This window comes from Mytilus galloprovincialis, chromosome 5 (genome assembly GCF_965363235.1).
Source record: "Mytilus galloprovincialis chromosome 5, xbMytGall1.hap1.1, whole genome shotgun sequence".
NCBI lineage: Eukaryota > Metazoa > Mollusca > Bivalvia > Mytilida > Mytilidae > Mytilus > Mytilus galloprovincialis.
In genome coordinates this window covers 6,525,645-6,545,902 of record NC_134842.1, presented here as the reverse complement: position 1 = coordinate 6,545,902, position 20,258 = coordinate 6,525,645, and the positions used below count along the sequence as shown (strand labels likewise).

General features: G+C 31.4%; 2 long non-coding RNA genes across 2 annotated transcripts; one reads left to right on the top strand and one right to left on the bottom strand.

The window, feature by feature from the left end:
• Positions 1–1,996: 1,996 nt before the first annotated feature.
• On the bottom strand, positions 1,997–6,628 carry LOC143075031 (uncharacterized). Its single transcript, XR_012978215.1, has 2 exons — positions 6,533–6,628; positions 1,997–3,736 (listed from the first exon to the last, which is right to left on the bottom strand). It is a non-coding gene; the product is annotated as an uncharacterized LOC143075031 (long non-coding RNA).
• Positions 5,599–8,622, top strand: LOC143075030 (uncharacterized). Its single transcript, XR_012978214.1, has 2 exons — positions 5,599–5,691; positions 7,593–8,622. It is a non-coding gene; the product is annotated as an uncharacterized LOC143075030 (long non-coding RNA).
• The last annotated feature ends 11,636 nt before the right edge of the window (positions 8,623–20,258 follow it).

The following is a 20,258-nucleotide window of genomic DNA, read 5'->3' as shown; positions in this document are numbered from 1 at the left end:
AATGTATAGGAGGTAAGATAAGTATGTATATAATGATATAGATATAGGAAATGGTAAACTAATAAAATGACATCCATATCGAGTTATTCCAATAGAGAAATAATCGTGAGAAGAAATTAATTACATGTACACAAAATGTATATGTAAGAGAATGATCTGACTGAGCAAAACTATGGTGACGGGAGCTAATAAAAAAATAAGAAGACCAACTGACATAGAATGTTGACATCTATTGCAGGTCACCGTACGGCTGCATAGTCAGCTATAAAAGGCTCCAAAGTGACACAATATAAATTAATTCAAACGAGAAAAATAACGGTCTTATTTATGTACAAAATAATGAACGAAAAGCTAATCAAGGCAAAGAAAATCCCTGAATTACAGGCACCTGACTTGGGCTAGACACTTGCCCAATATGGCGGGTTTGAACTAGTTCTTCTAAAAGAGGGCGGAAGATACCAGAGGGACAGCCAAACTCATAGATAAAAAAAATAGCCATTGCTAAAAAAATAAAAAGATAAAACAAACAAATATTGGTAGTACAAAAGACACAACATAGAAAACTGAAGACTAAGCAACACGAACCCCACAAAATACTGGGGGATGATCTCATGTGCTCTGGAAGGGTAAGAAGATCCTGCTCAACATGTGGCACCTGTCGTGTTGCTCATATTATTACAAACCCGGTAAATAGTCTTATTCGGTAGGTCAGATTCGTGGTGCAAAAGAAAGTGGATTGAAGTAACGACATAAGAAACATATCCGATATCATCTTTGGAAAGGTTATTCCATTACGGTAAACCAAATCGTGATGGCGTCCGTAAAATTTACGAAGTGATGATTTCAACTTCATCATTTGGTACTTCCTTTTCAGTAGCAAGCCTCAAGGAAATCATGATAGGAAATACAAGACCGGGAATTAGTAGTTATGTGGAGATATATACTCCGATGCAGGCACTGCTGGAATGTTGCTACATAGAAATGGAAAGTTCAAAATTGGGAAGCTGAAATCATCTCTTTTGTCGTAAAGTTTTGTTTTCAACCGATCTTCATTGTCAATTTGTACATGTCAGTCAAGATATGAGGCAGACTTGACTGTATCTGTTGTATCTTTTATCTCTAGTTCGATTGGAAAGATGCGTTCTACATAGTCACCAAATTTTGAATTATTTGGTAAGAGAACATCAATTATATAGCGGAAAGTAAGTTAAAAGATATTGCCAACTCTTTCAATTTGACTTTTTGATTTAAATGGGGAATACTTGTGTAAAGTGTAGACAAGTCAAATATTTTAATACCTTTGCAAGATGAGAGAGTCTTAGAACCTGAGAACTTCGTATTCTAGTTCAAGTCCTAATAAGTGTCATATTGTTACAGATTAGTAAGAAAAAATTATCTTAGGAAAAATAATACTATATCAAAATTATATTCTCATCCCAGCTCTTGGATTGCTGATTGCAAAGGCTAAATGTAAGGCGCAAATTGTAAATTATATCTTTTGAAAAGATTATTTGCAAATTCCTTATGTGGCCAGACAGGTGTGTATGTTGGTACTCTCGATGTTTCATTTTCTCCTGATAAGCTTTACTCAGTGTTTTTTTATAGCTTGAAGATGGCACTTTTAAGATTTATCAAAATGGCTAAATATAACATGTCCATTTAAGTCTTTTACCATTTTTTTAAAACTGTTTTGATCTACGGTCAAGATCATTGTACATTGCGAAAGTTCAAAACCCTTTGAAATAAACTCTTCTTATCAGAGAGATGTAAAATTAGTTATGGTTTTAAACAATTATAAAATGTACGAAGTGCATTAATGAATTGATAGCTTTACCAACGTATCGTTTAAACTAAATTATCACTGAAACAATAACCTCTGCACTGAATATTAATCTAGCATAGCATTGGAGTAATTAAGAGATGCTTATCATCCTTTTTGACCTAAGTAACCAAGATGACAAATAAAGCGTTTTAGCTAAAAACTTAAAATTCAACATTTGATATTTCAAGCAATTTTATAACAGAGTTTTGGTTAATACATTGTCATTTCATACTATATATTGACAATTTACTACCGTTGCAATTGCAAACTGCGAGAATTTCCAGGTCTTTATCATAATCAATCCCTGTAGGACTTTGGATTCCGGTTTTAGAATTGAGAACTTCTTTTGATGTTTTGCCATCATTACTTATCCATATAATATTGTTTGTTTCGTATCCAGAAACATATACATTACTGTTCCCGTCACATGTAAGTCCTCGTGGGCTTTTCAGTTTTTCGCACTGAAATGTAAAACGCAATTTTCCTCTAGAATCAATTGATAAAATAGTATTATTCTTTGAAAAGGAACAAAAGATCTGTCCTTTCTCGTTCGATGTTAGACAAATATTCTGATTTAAATGCATTAGTTCTTTTGTATGGAAAACTTTCTCTTTTTCCCCATTCTTTCCGATTAAAACCAGTCCTCCTGCATGACAACCAACCACGACATTACTATTTGAATACTTAGTTATTCCACTACAATGGTCTCTAATAGATACTTCAAGTATCGAAGACATTCTTTGTTTATCATATATTTGAACTGTATCACGTCCACTATCGGTAAGTGCAAATAGATTATCATCGATTGCTGCAATTCCTAAGGCTTGCGACGAAATCCTGACATTTCGTTTTAACTTTCCTCTAGAAGTAAACTCGAGAAGACATGTATGTTTCTTTTCGATGGCTATGATCTGACCACTTTTGAATATTGTACAATCTATAATTACCGGTTCTTTGACACCCATTTTGGCAATATCAATGAGTTCTTTCAGTATAAATCTTGCATTTTAGATTGCTCTTGTATCTGATTGTACGGTTAGTTGGGCAGGAGACAATGTTATATTGTCGTCAGGAGTATGTTTTTTTGAGGGTTCAATTTCCAGTTTTTCAACGTTCATTAAGAATGCCTTGACTTCTTCTATACCGTTAATGGTCAAATCAGTACGGTTTGGTTCTGTTAAAATACGCTCAATTTCTGCTTCTTTATTTCGGAACAAACGTTCAATTTCTTTAATGCATAAAAATGTTACGTCATCCGAACAAAACTTGGAAATATTTTCTAGATTATTCCTTTGCTTGAAAAGTTCTTTTTCCTGAATTCGAACTTGTTCAATACTTTTTTGAAGTTTCTGTAATTCTTGGTCATACACTGTTTTTACGTTTCGAATTAAATCAATCATATAATTGTTGATGCGACTTATATAGGAGGACAATTGAGTTTCTATTTCCGTTTTTTGTCGGAGCATATCACTGAGGTTTTCCGACTTACTGTTTAATAAATTATTCATTGATTTGTATTTCATTGCTAGTTGATTCTGAATTTCTATGAAGCTATTGGATTCTTTTACACCTTTTGAAACATCCGATAATTTTCTAAAACTACAACTCCTGTGTGTTTCTGTCAAGCAGACAAAACAGAAAGTATTACAATGAAATGAACAATAATATTGTGCTCTTTCTTCAGGATGCAAATCACATTGGAAAGTTTTGTTAAGTATGTCTATCGGAAACGCAGTCATGTGTGTGCATGGAATGACACTATGATCCTTCATTGGTGGAAATTTAGAATGTAGTTCTCTACAAATCTTGCAAAAGTGTTCCTTACATTCAAAGCAGAATGAAATAGCATCTGATGCTGTATTTGAACTTTCTTCGTTAATGCAAGGAGAACAAAGAAAAGATACAGTTTCCATTCTGAAAATATTAAATAAAGGCATATCTATATATATAACTTAAAATAAGGGTAATTCCATTCTGGAATTATTGCTAAAAGAGAAAGAGAACAAAAATATAACAATGAAAACCGATCATATTCAAGTCTGCAAAAGTGCTGAAAAAGTAAATGATTTTGTCTGTTCATATACCGTAAATCCGGCTATCTAATATAGGAAATATTTCGCGGTCTACAGCGGACAACAAATTTCACAATCTGCAAATAGCATATCCTTGTTCATATTATGATTTATAGATTATTTTTTTTTAGATTAATGAATTTCAAAGAGAAAGTAAGTTTTTTAGCATTATATGTAATCTATATTTGTGTATTTGTTTCCGTTTGTTTTTATCTTGTAACCTTGGCATGTTTGGTACCATCCTAGACCTTATAATATTCGTCTTTGAGCGTTTCTGATGAACGTAAATCAACACAAGCGATTGGAATGCATGGAATGTATAACGTGTCGACAGGAACTGCTTCTTTTATCTCCTCATGTTTATAGTATCAATATTGTATTTGATTCTATTTTGGTGGGAGTTAAGGTTCTGTTTTGATGGCCGTGCTTTAGACCTATATATACATTGTTTTTTTAAAACTTTTTACACATTGTAAAATGAAGATTTGTTTTCGTCACTCATACCACATCTTCATAGTTCTTGTATGTATCATCACGGAGCGTAAAATGCATTTTTATTTTATTTTAACAAAAAAGACACAGTCGACAATTTACAGAATGTGACATCACTGGTATACTAATGTCTCAGAATGCCTCTTTTTAGTTTCGGAAGAATTATATTAATTATGTTATTCTGATTGCATTTTGTTATCAATTTGATTTAACCCAAATTGATATAAAAATCAAGAGGAGATATGATTGTCAATGAGATAATTCCACACAAGAGACCAACATGACACAGGAACAAAAAAGAGTGTCATTAGTACATTGTTTTTAAATGCGATTCGTACAACATGGTCATGCATGTTGAATATGCATCAATTGAGATATGTAAATTCAATAGGTATGACGTCCATTATCACTGAACTAGTATATATATTTGTTTAGGGGACAGCCGAAGGACGGCTATGGGTTTCTCGCTGCATTGGAGACCTATTGGTGACCTTCTGCTGTTGTCTGTTCTATGGTCGGGTTGTTGTCTCTTTGACACATTCCCCATTTCCATTCTCAATTCCTGCTGCTAAACGAAAAGCTGACTTTGGAAAACCTCCAAGCGTCATTGTTGTCATGTTTAATTTTTTTTTTTTAAATATTTGTCTTTTTACAACCAAGATTTTGATATAATTCAAAACGATGTAAAAGTGCTGAATCGCAATTATTGCCCTATCATTTTAATGCATTCGTCGAACAATTATCCTCCTATATGACAAAATACACTTTTTACAAAATTAGAATAATGCACACCAACAAAAGTAAACAAATCACAATCTCAAATAAGAAACACACAAATAAATCTAAAAATAAATGCCCATTTTATTTTTGTGTTCTAAAGATATAAGATAGTTGAGTAATAAACAAATCGATACGTATTGTATGCCAAATTCCTCATGGTGACCGTAAAACTAATTCGTTTAATCCTGTTGTTCGTCCTCATAACAATGTAAAGATATTTAATATATTGACCTTGATAGTATTTTAGTCACATTCTAAAGGCTTGGATGTTAATTGATAATAGTGAAATAAGAAAAAAGAATATTAAGTGATTAATTGTTTGAATTTTGTAGAGATAAAACCAATAGTTTATCAAAGTTTACAATTATTTAAAACGCTTCACTCACCTGCTGTGTTATCGGAAAGGTAAATTAACATATTGGTAAGATATGATTGTTATCTAAAACGTGTATCCGATACACCTTAAGTAAAGTAGCTACACGAGGGTCACATTGACAACATAAGACGGTTAATCATACATTCAAGGTATGTTGTGTCTAGTTGTTATGTTTGTCTTGTTCCTTTTTGTATTAAGAAGTTATCGTTTGAAAACAAAATGTTTAGATTACTTTTTTAATTCATTTCATAATTATTTTTTCTTATTTTTCTGTAAATTATTAACATTTGTGCAGTGTTTTCTTATAATACATGACGTTATCATATCATGAATTATATCGAGAAAAGACAAAATACACGACTAATTCTCATGGTATTGACCTATTTTCAATTTTAAATTTGATAACTTGTTAAAGTATTTGAAATCTAGACTATTCTTACATACTTTACACTAATTGCTATATTTCAAATTTTAAATCCCATTGAAAAGGCAAACACATAGTAATTTCATACAAACAATTTGTGACTAACCTTGAAGTTACAAAACTGTTTGAATTTCGATGATTTTAACGCCACCAATCCCCTAGGATGTTTAATTCCGTTTTGAATATCAATAGCTTCTTAATGTTTTTTTTATCAGTTCCAATCAAACTACTGTATGATATTCAAATGTAAATTGTCTTTAATCTAAGGGGATTGAAAGAAAGACACATTTGGATGCTGAAATTTAAAATATATTATAAGTAAACTTAACAGGGTAATAGGAAGGTTTTGTGCTAGCAAACTAGTTTTACCACGCAACATTCTTCATGTTCATGTTTCAAGTTAAGAGTTTGCAATTTATTGGTTGTCATTTCATTTGTTTTTCTTTCATTGCTTTGTACATAAAAGGCAGTCATTTTCAAAATGTATTCATTACATTAAAAAGATACAAGAAATCAATCGTTTTGAAATGTGCACAAGTCAACATAGTTCCATATATATTACTCACCTGTTACAGTGTCAGATGATAACTGGTAAAGCACATGGAAATTGTTGTTAAGGGACGATGGTAATCTTAATTATGTTCTATATCAATACCTCTTTAAGTTTAAAACTGTGTCTAATGTTGAAAGGTAAGGAATCAATAGTTTAAGTGATTGTGTATTTATTATCTTAAATCTTCTTTGTTTTTGTATTGTTCACACGTAGATGACAATACAATGAATTTTATACGACTTATATAAATGAGAGGTCTAGATAGCTATACAATCATATTTAATTCACTATTTTGTAATTAAGAATATGCATTTACAAAGTCATGAATATAATAGTTGTTATACATTGATGTGATTGAGATTTTGATTTTGTCATTTGCTTTTAGAATCTTCCTTGGAGTTCGATTTTTTTTATATGTTTTATTTTTTCTTATTATTAGAATAGATATGTGAAGAAATGTATGCTAAAGTTTTAGTTTTTTATTTATAAACTGTACTTTTTATCACATATTTTCTATAATGATTATAACGAGCATGTAATTGTTGAAAATTATAGTTCATGTTATGTTCCTAACACTAAATATAAGATATGAATGTAAGATTTGTGGGATATAAGGCGACAAGACACAAACCAAACCATAATAACATGAAATTCAGACATTCAGACATTCAAAAAAAGATAAATCATCGAGTTATTACTTGTAGATTTTAGCAATATACAGGTTGCCATATCAAAACGCAATATATTTCAACATACTTCTTCCGTTCAGTGACAATGTTTACATATAAAATATGTTTGCAAAGTTTGATGATCTATTTAGTTCTAATGCTATTTGTACTTGCATTTCTATCACTTATTATACTCTTATTCTAACAAATAGACTTTCAGTACATGTAGAAAGCTTTGAAAATAAAACACGTGACTGAACATTAGACGAAATTATGATGCTGTCTCTTGCTTTCGGTTAACAAAACAAAACATTGCCAAAGATAATGTTAACAACTTGAAGTAAACAACATTAGATCGTTAATAGATTTCAATTTGCATGTTTAAATATTGCGTACTCTTTACAGATGGCTGAGATTATGAATCAATGTGAAATTTGTTTTCAAGATGGCCTCCTGAAAATAGCAGTAAAGTATTGTATTAACTGTAAACACCCCTTGTGTGACATTTGTATGAAACACCACGGTAAATTTCGGGCAATGGTGGAACATAAAATACTGTCCATGGAAGAATATTCTAAGAAACCGTGTTCAGTTAGAAACTTTGATGAATTCTGCATTGATCACTCGGACGAAAAAAGGGAATATTTTTGTGAGAACCACCATAAAAGCATATGCTTTGAATGCTTAAAAGACCAACATAAAGCGTGTGCATCTATTTATAAAATAACTGACACTAGAATAAAAAATGAACTCAAGTCAGATGTTAATGCCTTGCAGCAACAAATCGCAGTTGCTAATGGACTAGTTGAAAATCTTACCGATTCATACAGACAAAATATAAAAGATCTACAATCTAAATTGAAATCTGCTTCACAAGAAGTAAAAGGTCTGATTAGTAAAATGCAGTCTTCTTTTGTTAAATGTCTTAAGCAGATTGAGGACAGAATATTTTCTGATTGTAAAAAGATAAAACTGAAAGTAATGGAATGCGAGAATATTCACGAGTCGATTAATAAACGGAGACATGAACTGAATGATTTTATAAAATACGGCGATGACTTTCATTTATTCTTAAAACTAGTTGACTTTAAAAAAGAACAATGCAAGGACGAAAAAATTTTGCAGGATATTGATGGTGTTAAACATAGAACTGAAGTTTCATTTAAGATCACACAACCTGATTTCGAAAAACTTGTCAGTTTTGAATTTCGATCAATTTAATTAAACATCGGAACTAAACAAATGAATTAAATACCGTAATACCTTTCAATTTGAGGAATAGGTTGGAAACTATTAACTATAAAACAACTTTCCGCCATAAACCAAACACCATAGTACCAGGGAGAACCCCTAAAGACTATGTGTGGCTCACTTAGATTTATAAACATCTTTAACAGTGGCAACTACTCATTATTTTATTTTGAAATATAATATATAATGCTAATTTATCTCGCAATGTTTTATCTACACTACTTGTTTTTTTTTCTCTTTTTATGAAATATGGATACAGAAAAGTAAAATCACAAGAATACTGAACTCCGAGAAAAATTCAAAGCGGAAAGTCCGTATTCAATTGTCAAAATCAAATAATAAAACACTTCAAACAAATAGAAAACAACTGAAATATTCCTGATTTGGTACAGGCATTTCCAAATGTAGAAAATCGTGGATTGAACCTGGATTTATAGTACTAAACCTCTCACTTGTATGACATTATAGGTCAAATTGTCAAAATAAGGGTCCAGCTGTCATCACTGTGTCACAATCTCGATCAGAACAAACACAAACAAATATTAAACAACAAATAACAAAAAAGCATATCATATGAAATAAGATAAAAACGTTCATTGCTTACGCGTCTGGCGTACTTAATTATAATCCTGGTACCTTTGATAACTATTTACTCATTTTTGTATTTTTAATAAACCCTTACAGGATTGAAAATTTGATGTCCTGTGACTGAATTACTAGGTTCACATCAACTCTGGAATATAATGGCGTGTTTGACTTCAAAATGTAAACTTCACACAGGTAGAGTTGACATTAAACAGTTATAACACTTTGAAGAATTGATTCGGTTTGTTTGTTACAATTGCTCTCTGTTACTTAGTGTTTGCTTTATATGGAAAGGTGTTAACATTGTCTGTTATTGGCATACAATTGGTTCAATGTAGCTTACTATAAAGATGTGATCACACCTAATAAATAAGTACCGTATGTTGTGAACCCATTTACTTTATATTTATAATTAGGGACTTTTTCAACTTTGTATTTGCCGTATGTTTTACGTGTGCCGTGAAAAAGAGATTTAAGAGAAGTTATATCAAATTTATACTTAGTTCCAAAATCACAATTAATGGTTTAATATTTTCAAACACAATTTGAATTAGGATTTTGGCCTATTTCGGAATATAAATGGAACTATCGGAATAAACGTACTAAAACCATTTTGACCATAAAAAGTGCATACCCAAATCCTATATGACAAGGGTATACTATACTTACTATAAACTATGTGCTCTGTTCCTTGTTGAAGGTCATATGATGGGTGTTTCTATTCTTTTACTGCGTTCTTCAGTCGATACTTGTATCATTGACAATCATAGCTTATCACCCCATTTTTATGTAGGTGAGTAAATATTTCGTAGAAATATATTCTAGTGGCTATTATTATAAATAAAGAGATGTGGTACGTGTACACTTTACCAAGTTTCTAATGATATAGTTGTAGTAAGACGGTAATAGAAACCAATGATAGGGGTAAAGAACATATTTGCAGTTTCAGTCCAAGGTGAAACGTTTTCAACATTACTAGTAAATTCGAAAGAAAACAAAAATAAAAGTAATAAAGAGAACGTTTCAACCTCTAAAGTTTGACCAAAACTGACAACGCATTAAACGTTGAACCAACAGTGAAACTTAATCTGCTTATCTCACCAGTTTTATTTTTTTTGCAAAAGTGTCATTAGGTTCTCTATAGGTCACCGTACGGTCTTCCACAATGAGCAAAACCCATACTGCATTGTAAGATATAGACGGCCCCAAATGACAATGTTAACAATTCAAACCAGAAAACAAACGGCATAATTCATGTACAAAAATGAACGAAAAACAAATATGTAACACACAAACAAACGAAAATCTCTAAATTACAGGATTTGGGACAGGTACATATATACAGAATTTGGCGGGGTTAAAATCATTGATTAAGTATATTGAATCTGATTTCCCCTTCAACACGGTATTGGTGATTATTTCGTTAGAAAATATATACACATTAGCTTACTTATTCCATCAATGCATGCATTTATATGTTGATTCATAACTTCAAGCATTTTCAATATTGCTATGTTGTCGGTATTAAACCTTAACGAAAAACGACTTTATTTGATATCAACTGTAGAAATGGTTGCCTCTATATAGTGATTACTCTTTTAATTCTAAAGGTATGGACATGTATTAAATCTTTATTACAATTTGTAAAACCTGATTAAACTACAGTGAGCTTAGATGAAATATAAATCAGACAGTAATATACAGTTTGAGCTAACAGTAATCATAGATATTTAAAAATTGGAAAACACTTCCAGATCAAAGCAGTTCATTCCCGACTTTCGGTGGGATTGGGATGTATCAGTGTTAAGTTCTCTGTGTAGTGATATGTAGACTTATTTGTACTTCATCTTTTTCCCCGTTATTGCGTTGTCAGTTTTAATCAACTTCAATACATGAATTTGACTGTCACCTCTTAAGTTGATCACGAAAAGTATCAAACCAACATAAAAATTCCAATGTTGGATGTTTGCTTGCTTATATGGTATTTTTCGTACGGATTTCAATCAAAGTTTTTGTAATATATTTTTATAACAGGTCTTCCAGATGAACATAAAATACGGTGTTGTCATCCTGTCTTTCACGAAACTCTCTGCAAATATCAGATAACCAAGATAAAAACAACCCCGGATTAAACGTTTAGTCAGTGAGACAAATCAAAAGAGTTGCTAATCTAAGGTTCATTCCTTACTCAATCGATGAAATTGGCGTTCATTAGACGGCATTTGAAAACTTATCTTGAGAATAAAATCAGCAAGAATGCCGTGTATTTATATATGGCACAGCAAAAGTTTAAAGAATTCAAATTTAACCGAGAAAACGAAGAACTATTAAACGAAGACAACGTGTGCTGTAAGTGACGTTAGTTAACTAAAACCAGAGTTTGCAAAATAATAACATCTGATTACCAAGAGCATCATTTCGACCATCCAATCTCTTCTTCAATCTTGAAGGAAAGTGCACCTACCGTCACACCAATATATATGGTTATGCCCTAATGATTGGCGCAATCTCGTGTTGAAAGAACAACATATTTTTTATTCATATTGAGACCCTTACTTTTTATTGTAAATCATGCTTGCCACGTCCATGTTTCGTTTCCTAAACAGAAAGAGGGGATAACCACAGCGTCTGTTGCATTTAAAACATAATATATAATGCCTTCATATAGAGTATATATCTCCCAATTCATACGATATTCCCTGGATTGTATTTCTAATCATAATTTCCTTGATAGAGGATTGCAGCTCACAAGGAAGCTATAAATCCAAGAGTTCTAAATGGTGAAGTTGAAATCATCCCTTCGTAAATTTTACGGAGACATTCACGAGTTGGTTGGCGGTTTTGAAATATCAGTTTCACAGATGAGGTCGGATATGTCCCTTATGTTGTAACTATATTCCGTTTCCTTTTCACGATTTACCGGAATAGACAATTTAATATCGGGTTTGTAATAACATAAGCAACACGACGGGTGTCAAATGTGGAGCAGGATCTTCTTACTTTTCCAGATCACCTGATCACAAACATAGTTTTTGGAAGGAGTCAGGTTGCTTAGTCATTCGTTTTCTATGTTTGTGTTGTTTGTACTATTATTTGTCTGTTTTTCTTTTTTTTCTTTTTTAGCCAGTTGTCAGTTTATATACAATCTATGAGTGTCAATGTCTCTTTTATAATTGTTTGAAAGGTTAATTCTACAAAATGTATTGGTGGACCATGCTGAAAGACAATCAGTATAACAGTTATTGTGTACAATAATGAAAGTTTAGAATGAGGTAAATATCTTATCTAAAACTTTAAAACATTATTGTTGCACTTTTTCTATTTGATTTCTTGGTTAATGTATATACATGGATACAAATGTTAACAGTGTCATTTGTTTAATAAATAGCATAACATGGCATCGAAATTGCCGCCGTTCTCGTTCTCATGACTCAAAATGTAGGAATTTACCGAAATATATATGAAAGTTACCACGAAACTAACATACAAGCTGACGTTTAAATAAGGCGAAACGTCGCAATACGAAGGGAAAGTCTTATTTTGTTTCTTTAATTTAATTTGAAGTTATGGCGACCGTCTAATTAGTCATCTTAAATACAAAGCCGGAATAGGTCTTTTTTGGTTAGTAACATTAGAGGGAAAATAGTTCGGGATCGTGGTTACAACAATTTGAACATATTCGTCGTCATTTATTAAACACAGATATTTCATTACGGTCAACAAACTCGTGATGGCGCTTAAATTTCATCACTTGGAAATCTTTGATCGAGACCGTAAGCATCAATCTATAAAAAGGAAGAATGATAAAAAAAAGCTCTAGAATACAAATTTTGGTATTTCAAGGTTTTGTTTAAAGTTGCAATTTACAACCTAAAACATTTTTTTAGAAATAACTTGTGTACAGGTCCCCTTTCTACCTTTAAACTATATCAACTGTATATGCCGACCCTCAAATCTAACAATTTACTATATATTTAAAATATAATTATGGAAAAATAAGGCAGAGTAGAATCATTGGCAGAAAATGCTATTTTCATCAACAGACTGTTTAGTCGCGATAATATATGTTGTCCAGACTGAGTTCGAATAACGAAAAGTGTCATTTATACTTAAAAGTGTATCCAGAGATCCTATATAGCTTAATTAGTAGGTAGGCTTAATAAATATATATCGGTCGTATATAATAATATATTTAAAAAAATGAAAACAACACTTTAATGATTTCATACGTTCGAAGCACTTTTCTGGATTAACCTTCATCAGGAGCGCAACGTCAAATATGTCAAAGCTGAAGATTCTTAGTTCACATAGGGTCATATACCGTCCACCAGAAGGAAAAAATAGAACGAAAGTATCGAACTCCAAGGTGAATTCAAAAAGGGGTAGTTAATAAAACTGACAAAATCAAACATAATAAATCAACATGAAACAATTGCCACATTCATGAATTGGTACCTCTGAAGACAATTGTGGAATAAACGTGGTTTAATAACTATCTAAACCTGTCATTTACCGAAATTGGAGAAGCAACCCAAACACACATGATAGGTTGATGTGACAACGATAAGGATGCAGCAGCCAACACTGTGTAAACATACATCACAAACATACAACACAACTGAGAAAAAAACCCACTATATATTAATAAGACGCCATAAAAAAAGGTGTGGCAAATAATAATAAGCTCAATCATAAATGCCAGGACTAAAATTTTGTACGTCAGACGCAAGACAAATCAGCAACTAGGGAAAACAGAATTAAAAAACCCAACATAAAACCACTTTGCCTCAAAATGTCACCTCAGTACCCACCTGTACCAGCAATGCTGAAAGTACAACTTCATATGTTGATTTGTACAGTTCCATAAATTTTAAAATTACACATTTGCATATAATGAATAAATATACGTTAATATAACTAAATATAATTTGACTCATCAGATTTTATATCTGCTTTCGTTTATTTCCGTTTTGTTTGAAAAATAAAACATGCGTATAAATCGGCAAAGTAACAACTCTATACCGTTACATTTACGGTATTTATACGAATATGTTTACCTTTCGTCACTTGATACACGTGCAACTGGGATTTGATTGTACCTTCCTTAATTTAAAAAAAGGTTTGTTGTACAAACTGTTCTAGTTGACAATGCTAAATGATAATGAATACAAAGGTAAGTGTATACAATAATGTTTGTAATTGTGAATTTAAAAGTGTTAAATACACTCCTTCAAATATGACCTACAATAAATTTAAATATTTTGATGTTTGTAAGACCATTTTGTTGGTTTCGATATTTTTAATCGCAAATTATGTTGTAATTTCCGTTTTGAATATGTTAAATATCTTTAGTTTTTGTTTGTTTGAGAAAAAAAAATATGCCTTATATATTGAAAAGAATATATACGTTATTAAAATGATTATCATGTTAAAATATGCTTACAATATCTGAAATTTTATAGCCGTAATGATTGATATTTGAAACGCCTTATTCCATTAAGAAGGGACAAATTAAAGTGACAAACAAATAATCAAAAGGAGCTAAATTGAGTGTGTAGACAGGGAACATGTTTACTGTTATTATGCATTACCGATTATGCTACCCACACTATGTCACTAGGAAAGTAAATTGAATTTAACCTCGAATCAATTTGTGGTATTATAATTTTTTAGCTTAAGTTTCTCCTTTTTTCTCAGTTAAGTCATGAAAGAAATGTGTTTTATCATCACAAAACTCATAAGATTAACAGTATATTAATATCTCTGTTTCAGTGATCATACGAAACCATTTTTGGTCATATTTAATTGAAAGCGAGCCACCACATGTAGTTTTGAAAATTGATTAAATGCACAACCACAAAATTAATTGTAACAAAACAATAAAGTAGACTTACAAATTGCATTACACCTTTAATATTATAATGTAATCAATCATGGAATAGAAATTTTCACATACAAGACTATGTGTAAATGTTCACGCTGTTTTAATATGAAATGATATAAGACAAATGTTTTGCTTAATACAACCACCCTGCCAGAAACCAAGTGTCGTAAAGCCAATTGGAAAATCGAAACCTTCATAACTCATATTCTGATTCCATTCACGGATTTGGCTATACTTTTTAGACCTTTTGGATTATAGCTCTTCATCTTTTATATAAGCTTTGGATTTCAAATATTTTGGCCACGAGCATCACTGAAGAGACATATATTGTCGAAATGCGCATCTGGTGCAAGAAAATTGGTACGGTTAATTTTATTAAACAGACTCGTCGAAAATTTTAGACAATCGGAACACTTCTGTTCGAAGGAGATATGTCATCCGATATCCAAAAATTTTGTTTGCACTATTTTAAGATTTGAAGACGTGGTTAATATATCAATAAGATACACATGTGTAATAGTGCACTTTATGAAGAAGTGTACCTTATTCTTTCCAATAAAAAGTAAACTGTCATTGAGAGTTTTACAGTGTTGGTTAACCAATACTTAAAACAGGAAGCATGTTCGATTATAGGAATATATGTAAATCGATGTGGATGAAACACATATAAAGCTTTACAAATTTAGGTATAAGTACTGTGAAAAAGAACAACAATCTAGTTAGTAATTTTTTTCCTCAGCATTTCGGCAAGATAAATAATTTCAGTCACACAGTAAATTGTAGCAAAACATACTGAAAAACAAGTTACATAAAGTTAAATAAAGTTACAAATCATATGATTTCAAAGGTAACGTACGTTAGTTTTATACAATTGAAAACTGAATTGTGACTTCAGACCCAATAAATTCAAAAGTATCATTTATCAACATCTTAAGAAGCACAGTCATCCTATTAAATATTTAACAGTTCAACCTTTAGAAGTAGTAAATAAGCAGCCTGGTGAATCTCATTCCAAGTTTGTACGATCACGAAAAATAAATGAATTAAATTGGATTAAAAAATTACAGACAGTCTACCCTCTCGGTCTTAATGATAATATCATGGGAATTGGGAATATATCAAGAACCGATTATGTTAACATTTTGGATATAGTTTCTAAAACTGTTCGTAAAAATCGTTCTCATGGACGCAGAAAAAATCGCAATCAAAGAAAATTTCGGACCAACCATACAAATATTTCGGACCTAATTTCCATTTCAAAAAACAACGGCAGACATTATCTGTTAACCAAGCTTTGTTCTTTACCTATAAATAAATTAAATAAAATTTTAGAGGATTGCAACACAATTTCATATTACAGTCCTAAGTATGAAATTGTCCAAATTATAATGGCATATTGTTATTCTAAACTGTTTCCAAAAATTGATCGCCCTGAAGATCATAAAAAACATTTTATTAAAATAAAGTATGTCAATAAAGGTTTTGATTTTGTAAATATTGCCGGTATTTTTAACGACCATTCCGTTAAATACAAAATTCCTGGATATTTTGATAATACTGAACTCCCTCTCATTTGTTATATTTACAAGAAATCTACCCGAAAATATGTGTTTAATTATAGCCAATTGTGTAAAGATGTAAATGTCACTGAAAATACACCTATGTCGTGTAATTGCAGTAATTCAGAATACACCTATGGACCAATTTCCCATGTTATAACAGGAGACCTTAACATCGTTCGCGACCGAGAGTTAAAATCATTCCTCAGTAAAGGACCTAAATATCGTCCCCCGTCAACTGTTAACTGGAATGAGTGTCGTAATATCATCAACGACTCACTCCGCGCCTACTGTTTGAAATGGGTAAAACGGGAAAAAGCTGACAAAAAATCTTTGGACTCTTTTTTTAATTCAGTAATGAAGATAGTTGATATTCGAATACAACATTTTAAAGAACATTTTACCCTCAACAAAAACTATAAAAACCCTATTTCGCGTATCAAAAATAAACTAACAGAACTAGCCAAGGAATTTGTTTTTGTCCCGGCTGATAAAGCTGCTAATAATATCATTATTGTTTGACGTAAATTTTATATAGAGGTTCTGCAAAAGGAAATCACGAATTCACCAACATTCCAACTGACTTCATTTTCAGAAAACGACATCTGTAACAAACATAAACTTTTAGCTACTTCTTTACAAGCAGAACCAAACACAATGAAAGTCCCAACTATGTACTGGCTTCCGAAGCTGCACAAAAAACCTTACAAATATAGATTTATTTCATCTTCCAGCCATTGTTCAACTACTAAATTGTCTGTTTTACTTACTAGTACACTTGGTACAATAAAAAACCTGATAATAAATTGTTCAAATAAGGCCTTTGAAAATAGTGGAATTAATTACTTTTGGAGTGTCAAAAACTCGTTGGAAGTACTTGATAAATTGCATGCATATATTGGTGATTTTGAATCTGTTCAAAGTTTTGATTTTTCTACCCTATATACCACTTTGCCTCATATTCTTATTAAGAAAAAATTCACATCCCTAATTAACTGGGCATTTAAAAAGTCGGAATGCGAGTACATATGTTCAAACTCTTTTAGATCATTTTTTAGTAGCAATAAACAAAAGAACTATGTCAATTGGACATGCTTTGATACTATTTATGCACTTGAATTTTTACTTGATAACATTTTTGTTCGCTTTGGAGATTCCGTATATCGTCAAGTTATTGGAATTCCAATGGGGACTAACTGTGCACCACTTATTGCGGACCTGTTTTTGTATTGTTATGAGTTACAATTTATGACTAAAATTAGCAAAGACCCATCAAAACAACATTTGATACAAAAATTTAACAATACTTTTAGATATTTGGATGATATATTGGCTCTAAATAATGACGACTTCAGTATGTGTACTAAAGAAATTTATCCTGTAGAACTTACTTTAAATAAAGCTAATGATAACAATGACCACTGCCCTTTCCTCGATCTTGATATCTATATCATAAACGGGAAGCTTAATACAAAAATTTATGATAAAAGAGATGATTTTTCATTTCCTATTGTTAATTATCCATTTTTAGATGGTGACGTTCCCTTGTCACCATCTTATGGTGTTTATATATCTCAACTTGTACGATTCGCTCGTGTATGTAACAATGTATTAGATTTTAGCGAGAGAAATTTATGTATTACTGAAAAATTATTACACCAGGGTTTTCGATATCACAAACTGGTCAAAACATTTACTAAATTTTATCACCGGTATAAGGAAATAATTCGTAAATATAACTCAACATGCAGACATCTTATACGTTCAGGTATTTCACATCCAAAATTTTATGGAAATATTCTTTATAAAGCACAAAAATGTCAGTATTCTCCTCAGAAACTAACAAAACCTTTAAATAGACTTATTAAAAGGGGATATAGTTACGATACTGTTGTCAGGTCATTAAAGATTGCATATTTTGGCTTTAACATTGATTCACTGATAGGGTCTTTGCATCGGAACTAAACACATTTATTTCTAAAAAAACAGTTGTTGGCATGACACGGGTTATGTTCTTCTCATATATTTTATGATAGTATGATACTAAACCCCTAACGGGAGGGATTGTACCTGATATTCATATGATGAAGACATAATCTTTCAATCAGTTTAATTGAGGTCTGGAGCTGGCATGTCAGTTAACTGCTAGTAGTCTGTTGTTATTTATGTATTATTGTCATTTTATTTATTTTCTTTTGTTACATCTTTTGACATCAGACTCGGACTTCTCTTGAACTGAATTTTAATGTGCGTATTGTTATTGTTTTACTTTTCTACATTGGCTAGAGGTATAGGGGGAGGGTTGAGATCTCATAAACATGTTTAACCCCGCCGCAATTTTGCGCCTGTCCCAAGTCAGGAGCCTCTGGCCTTTGTTAGTCTTGTATGATTTTAAATTTTAGTTTCTTGTGTATAATTCGGAGTTTAGTATGACGTCCATTATCACTGTACTATTATGCATATTTTAGGGGCCAGCTGAAGGACACCTACGGGTGCGGGAATTCTCGCTACATTGAAGACCCATTGGTTGCCTTCGGCTGTTGTTTGCTCTATGGTCGGGTGGTTGTCGCTTTGACATATTCACCATTTCCTTTCTCAATTTTATTTTATACGTAAAAGTCGGGATATTTCATAATATAAACCATGTTAGATCATTAAAAAAATGTATAGTTAAGACTTTCAAATGTAAACAATGTCTGACTACGTCATGGCTAAAATAGAAAAAAAAACCGACCAGGCCAGACCAGACCAGGGGTAATGGTAATTTGTAATTGTAATGCATTGTAATATTACATTTTTTGGATGTAATGCAAAGTAATTTGTAATGCACATTTTCTGCATTACAATTACATGTAATGTAATGATTACTTAAGTTAAAAATTGATGTAATGCCTCAATTACAGTACATTACTTTTCATTACAAATTGGTAAAATACATAAAATTGAAGAATATTGTATAATAAAAATAAAATGTTAACAAAAACAAAAGAAAGTATGGAATAAAATTTTTGTCACAGTTAATTACTTTATTAAATACATTAGATCAATCTTTAAAACACACATTAAGGTAATAAACATAAAATGGTAAAATGATATTAGGAATATTTTGGTGTTTGGTGGTTTGGTGTTCAATGAAAATTTTTATAAAAATTTATCAAACAAAACTATTTAGATGAATGGAAAAAATATGAAAATGAAATTTTCATAATTCAATACACACCTTACATGTATTTCAGTGAAAGATTGAATATGTCAAACAACATTTTTATTCATACTGTGGTTTGGGTCCTGTCTGTGTTGTTATTTCACCTAATTAATATCAAAATGTTTTTATTGCAATCAAATCTTCTCAACTTATGTTTGTCCTCACAGAGCCCTTGGGCATTTTAAAAGATAATCCTTTAATGACACATTTATTATACTATCCTTTGAAATACCTTAATGATGTCTTAATGATTAAGTGATCAATGTAAGACACAAAATTATATGATAATTTAATTATTTTACCACCACCTAAGAGACTTAAAAGTGACTTTTCCAGTTTCATGCCTCCTACTACTCCATCAAAGAGTATAGACACAGGTATGGTGCAGTACATGTCTGAGCCATGTGAAGACAGTTCAATCAATGCACTGGAATGATGGAAGTCAATTTCAGTGTGCCTTTCTTCTTTGGCTAATACAGCTATCAAGTAGTTAGCTATTTCACACACATCAGCTGCTGTAGAAAGGCTTTTTAGTATTGCCAGAAAGGTGTACAGAACTGATCGCTGTTCTCTTAATGACACCACTT